The sequence below is a fragment of the Otolemur garnettii genome, unplaced genomic scaffold (assembly GCF_000181295.1).
Source record: "Otolemur garnettii isolate 467f Iridium unplaced genomic scaffold, OtoGar3 scaffold00453, whole genome shotgun sequence".
NCBI classification, from domain to species: domain Eukaryota; kingdom Metazoa; phylum Chordata; class Mammalia; order Primates; family Galagidae; genus Otolemur; species Otolemur garnettii.
The window spans coordinates 40,109-46,226 of record NW_003852848.1 but is presented as its reverse complement, the minus strand read 5'-3'; the positions used below and the strand labels follow the sequence as shown (position 1 = coordinate 46,226).

General features: G+C 46.9%; 1 pseudogene; it reads right to left on the bottom strand.

Annotated features, from left to right (window-relative positions):
- Positions 1-539: 539 nt before the first annotated feature.
- LOC100960883 lies at positions 540-1,676 on the bottom strand (annotated as a pseudogene).
- Between the last annotated feature and the right edge of the window lie 4,442 nt (positions 1,677-6,118).

Sequence of the window (6,118 nt, the reverse complement as noted above, 5' to 3'; positions counted from 1 at the left end):
TAAGGTAAGAACACATTCTTGGATTTACCTGTCCACCCAGCAGCTGTTTACTGATAAGCTCTGTGTGCTAGGCAAACCTCTGGGAGCTGGGAATGCAGCAGTAGGGAGGATAGCCTGCACTCTCCTGGACTGAAAGAGGAGGAGTGCTCAAAGAGATGATGGGAAAATGGCCATAGATCAAGGGCTTCGTGGGCCCTTTGGCTTTTTCTGGGGAAAAAGGGAAGAGAAGTCTTGAGCACTTGGCCACATGGAGATAGTGGGTATGGCTGCAATGCCCAGGGGATAGCTGGAGGAGAAGCCCATGAGGAGTTTGTGGAGATGGGGCTGGGGATGAGGAGTGGTATCAGACCATCTGGACACCTCTCTGAAGGAGAAGGGTGGTGACGGGGGTTGGGGAGCTGCTCCTTTCACTTCTCTGCATGGAGATTTGGGACTTGACTTCTCATTCCCAAAGGAAATCTAGAACCATAGACATATCCTGCATATGAAAAGTCTTTGGAAACAGACTCACCTCCCTTCCTTCTACCCCAAAGCACATGCTAAGCTAAGAGCTCAAGTGTGTGTCCCCAGGCCTTTCTCCTAGCACCAGGCATCCCCGCCCCACACCTTCCTATCACTTTCTTCATTGCCCCTACCACTTCCTTGTTCCTGAGGCTGTAGATGACAGGATTAAGCAAGGGTGTGAGAACAGTGTAGAAGACAGATACTACATCATCCTGCCCAGGAGAGTGGTAGGATGCAGGTAACATGTACGTGTAGACGAGGGGCCCGTAGAAGAGGTTGACGACCATCAAATGTGAGGAGCAGGTGGCGAGGGCCTTCTGACGTCCCTCCATGGAGTGCATCTTGAGCACAGCCACCAGGATGAGGGCATAGGAAGTGGTGATGAAGGCAATGGGCACCAGGAGGACCACCACACCTGTCACAAACAGCACCTGCTTGTAGGCTTCTGTGTCTGCACAAGCCAACTTCAGCAGTGAGGGCACTTCACAGAAGAAGTGGGCAATCTTCCGTGAACCACAGTAGGGGAACTTCAGGGTCAGAGAGGTCTGGATGGAGGCATTGAGGGATCCTCCCAGCCAAGCAGCCACAACCATGAACAGGCAGACCTGACGCCTCATGATCACTGGGTAGTGCAGAGGGCTGCAGATGGCCACGTAGCGGTCGTAGGCCATAAGTGCCAGCAGGAGACACTCTGCGGCTCCCAAGAACATGAAGAAAAACATTTGTGCCCCACATCCCCTGAATGAGATGCTCGTCCAGCCAAAGAGGAAGGCCACTATCATCTTGGGGACAGTGACTGAGGTGAAGAAGATGTCCAGAAAGGACAGCTGACTGAGGAGGAAGTACATGGGTGTGTGGAGCCGGGCATCAGCCCAGATCAGCAGGACCAATGCGGCATTGCTGGCTACAGCCAGGATGTAAACCAACACCACCATGCTGAAGAGGATCAGGTGCATCTGGCTGTCATTAAAAAGGCTGGTGAGGACAAAGGCGTCGGTGGAGTGGTTCCAGTGCCATCTGCCTGCTTCCTGCTGGCCCCCCACTGTTGGGAGGAAAGTGAAGCAGCTCATCAAGGGCTTAGAAATATTCACTCAGAGACAACACAGGAGAGTGATGAGTGAAGACAGCTGAGAGCAGCAGTGAGGAAGGCTGGTGAAGGGGTAGAGGAAGTTTTTTTATAACATTCTTGCAAGTTTTTGTAGGGCCAGCATTATTTCGCCATGACAAGATTTTAGAAAAAGCACAGTGTTTATCCAAAGCAGAGCTCAGAGGGAAAGTTTTGGTCAAAATGCATATGATAGAAAAGAGGCAGGACTAAAAATCACGGATACAAGTTTCCATCTTAAAAAGCTAGAAAAAGCACCATAGCAAATTACAATGCTCTAGGTTGTGTAAAAAAAAAAAAAAAAAAGCTTATTTAGCAATGTTCCTGAAACTCAAATAGGGAAAAATAAAACAAAAAGCCCTCATTTACTCTCATGTGTGACTTGCAGTCTAGATCCACAAGCACCTGAATTCTGTGGCTCATAGTTCTCACTTGGTGACTGTGTGGTACATTTTTGTTAGAAATAGCCTGTGGTTGGCAGGGTGGGTTATCAGCTAGTGGAGCTGCATCAACATTATAGCTCTCTCATCACCTTGGCCCTCAGGAATCCTATACCTGCACCTTGTGCTCAGGCACAGTCATTACTCTTAAAGACTTTTGATGCCGTGATCTCCTCATCCTCACACTGCCTTTCTCTTACTTTTCTTTCAATAGTTCTCTGATACCCGAGTCTTCTTATCTTAGTTAAGAAGGTTTATTACAAAATCTTTGATAAAGATAGGGCCTTGCTATAAATATAAAGCTGACTCCATGTCAGGAATAGGCTAGGCAGACTTAGTACTTTCCCATGGAAACTATCTGGAGCCCTCAGGTCTTCTCTTTTAAAATTACATTTATTCAAGTAAAATCAAATCTCAAGGAACTAAAAATTAAGCTGTGATGGAAAGAAGTCACTCAAAGGCAGTTTTAGGAGGTGTGGGTGTGGGGCAAGTGAGAATCAATTATGTCCTAAAGGATGAGGCCCTGTGAGAGCCCAAGAGACTCACCCTACAGACAAATACCCCTGAGGCCTTCTGGAACCCCGGTCCCAGCATCTGGGGTCCCAGGCAATGCCTTGAATTCTGGTTTCTATTTCTGGGTTTGAGTCTGATACCAAATGACTTTAATGGCATGATTAAAGGGCAATAGGATGAACTTCCAGTGTTCTATTAAGGAGTTGAGGATATGCAAGGATGCTAAAGCTGATGGCATCACCCAGTCACTAGGGCAGGGTGGGAGGGGCAGCCAAGGGTCTCAGAGGCCCAGTATATTGGATATTTGACAGGGCTGTGCACTCTCCATGGGTGATTTGTAGTTTCTGTTTTCCTAAATTTATCATTGCAAGTGGGCGTGACAGCCTGTGCTTCTCAAAGCTTCCAGGTTGGTCTGATGTGTGATCTGGCTTCAGACCCACTGTCTAGTCCACTGCCCACATCTTATGATCCTATGGTTGGAGGAGCACAGTAGTTTAGAAGCTGGGACTTGTCCAAGGCCCCATATTTAGACAGCAGGGAGCTGTGCCAGGAAGTAGCTTTCCTTGGTGCTTGTCCTGGCTCTCCTGCTATGCCAAGGGCCCCTCTTACCCACAGTCTTGAACTCTGCCCTTCTGAAGCTGCTCACGTTGGGTGCACAGATCTACATTAGACATGTTTCAAAGCACAGCAGGGCCCACTTTAAAAGCCTTTCCCTAGAGCTGAGCACAGAAATTAGCATGGTTAGGCTCGGCGCCTATGGCTCAAGCGGCTAAGGCGCCAGGCACATACACCCAAGGTGGCGGGTTCGAATCTAGCCCGGGCCTGCCAAACAACAATGACGGCTGCAACCAAAAAAAATTAGCCGGGCGTTGTGGCAGGCGCCTGTGGTCCCAGCTACTTGGGAGGCAGAGGCAGGAGACTCGCTTCAGCCCAGGAGCTGGAGGTTGCTGTGAGCTGTGATGCCACAGCACTCTACCCAGGGGGACAGCTGGAAGCTCTGTCTCCAAAAAAAGAAATTAGCATGGTTAAATTCAAACTTTTGAGACATGGCTTTGAGGGAAGATAAGACACACTCCATTTATTTTCTATATTTTATGATGCTTTGACATCTTGAGGCCTTTTGGACCTGGGGAGGGACTGTACCTCCCAAGGTCAGCAAATTTCCAGAGATAGTAAGTGACTTGCCTGAGAACGTGCAAACCAGTCAATACCCAAGTCTATGCCCTTCCCTTTTATCAGGCTCCCACAGTCTGGGACTCTACCCGTCTGCCCTTGATGACACCAGAGGCATGTCCTAGGCACAGACTCCACTCCTATAACCCAAAACCCACTGAACCTCTCAAATTATCCCAATCCTAAAGCTGTTCAGATATTTACCCCGACTCTCCTATTCCTTTCCAGAACAACCACAATAAAGGCCTTTGTCTATGCTTTATCCCGCTCCTTCCACCTCTCCACTGGCTTTGTGTGGCAAGTAGGCTCCCTTTCTTGGGAGACTGTGAGTAACAAACTGTCCTTTTGATGGAAATCATCTCCTGATCTGTTGGCCTTACCATACTTTAATAAAAACAGAGTTTCATGTATTTTAAATAACTTTCCTCCAAAGAGAATTTTCTCCCATTGTTCCTATTTTGACATCTTTTAGGCACAAGATGACATTTTTTGACATCTTGTTTGGTGTCTCAGATGTCTCAGAACTCCTATATTTTATAGCTCAAGGACCCTAGCCCAATAGCTTTGTTTTATTGGTGAGCAGTGTAAGCCTTGGTCAAAAACCTCTTTTGTTTATTTATTTTGGGTCAAGAGACACTTGACCGTCTAGGCCAGATTCAAAATCCATGTAATCATTTTAAAGCAGGATTTCTCAGGCTCACTGCCCTGTACACTGGAGGTTATTTGTTACAGCAGTGCTCTGAGACTGCCAGGAGTAGTTATCTCCAGATATTGCCACCTGTCTCCAGCAGGACACCATCATCCTCAGTTTAGAACCTCAACAGAAGAGTCCCATCATCAGTTACCTTTCTTTTCCTTCTGTGAATTAAAATTTTAAGCTGCCTAGTCAACTGAATGGACCCCCTCATGGCTAAGGGGACCCCAGAAATACGTTAAAGCTGAGCTGCTGGCCATGGAAAGGGAGGTCAGACATGCCTTGTCATACCCCTTCACTTCTTGGAGATGTCCTTTGTAACTCACTGACAGGCCCAAGGCTATGCAAAGACAAAGCTTAAACCACAGCTGCAGGTACTCAATTTATACAACAGATCTTGTGAGTTTGGGTACGCGTCTGTTGGTTTGTCTCTGATTAATAGACTTCCTTATCATAACTTAAAACATCCAAGCCTGGCTCGGTGCCTATAGCTCAACCGGCTAAGGCGCCAACCATGTACACCTAAGGTGGTGGGTTTGAATCCCCAGCCCGGACCCGCCAAACAACAATGACGGCTGCAACCAAAAAATAGCCGGGCGTTGTGGTGGGCGCCTGTGGTCCCAGCTACTTGGGAGGCGGAGGCAGGAGACTTGCTTGAGCCCAGGAGTTGGAGGTTGCTGTGAGCTGTAATGCCACGGCACTCTACCCAGGGGGACAGCTTGAGGCTCTGTCTCAAAAAACAAACAAACAAACAAAAACATCCAAGCCTTTGGACAAAGGTTCATATTTTTAACCAATTACAAATCAGAGTCTTTAAACTTACCTATAACTCAAAATCCCTGCTTCTAGGTGTCCTGTCTTTTCAGGAAAAACCAATGTATACCTTCCACGTGTTGATTTATGACTTTATATGTAACGTCTGTCTCTCTGAAGTATATAAACCCAAAGTGTAACATAACCCCAGTGAGACCACTTGCTCAAGGCTTGTTGGGCAAGCTTCTCTAATTACAGAGTTTAGGTTCTTTTCCATTGATACTTTAAATCCCTTCCACCAAGACAGTTGAAAAAGGGTCAGGGCTCACATGATTAACATGTGCAATAATTCAACTCTGGCTTGGCTGCATGTCCTTTGCTGGTTTTATCCAGCTTGAAGCCCTGGGATTAAGTGCCTCATCTCTGGCCTGGCTGTTGGGTTTAAGCTCCAGCCTGACTGTTAGACAAGCCATTCAGCCTCTGGTTCCTCATTTCAAAAAGTCATTTGGACTGTTGGGAGCATTAATTAAGTGGTTGTGTATGTAGACTGCTAGGGACGGAGTTTGGCATGAGGAATGTGACATTTAAGTGTCGGCTGCTCCTAATGTCAGTACTCTCACCACTTGTATAACTTGAAGCTTCCGCTTACCTCTCTATACAATGGGGTTATCATGCCCACTTCTCAAAGTTATTATAAGAAAAACCGTAAGGTCATGCCTTTTCCATAGCAGGTATGCAATACGTGTCAGAGTTCTTCCTTTCTCCACCTAAAAAAATTAGTTTTGCAAAATAATCATGGAGTCAGTATTTGTACTCACCTGCAAAGAGTTCATAGGCCTTCCCAGTTAGAGATCTCCTTTACATATGTTTTGTCTCCTGAACACTTGAAGGGGGTATATTTGTTAGGATTTGGGGAAATCCCCTACTGCAGACTGG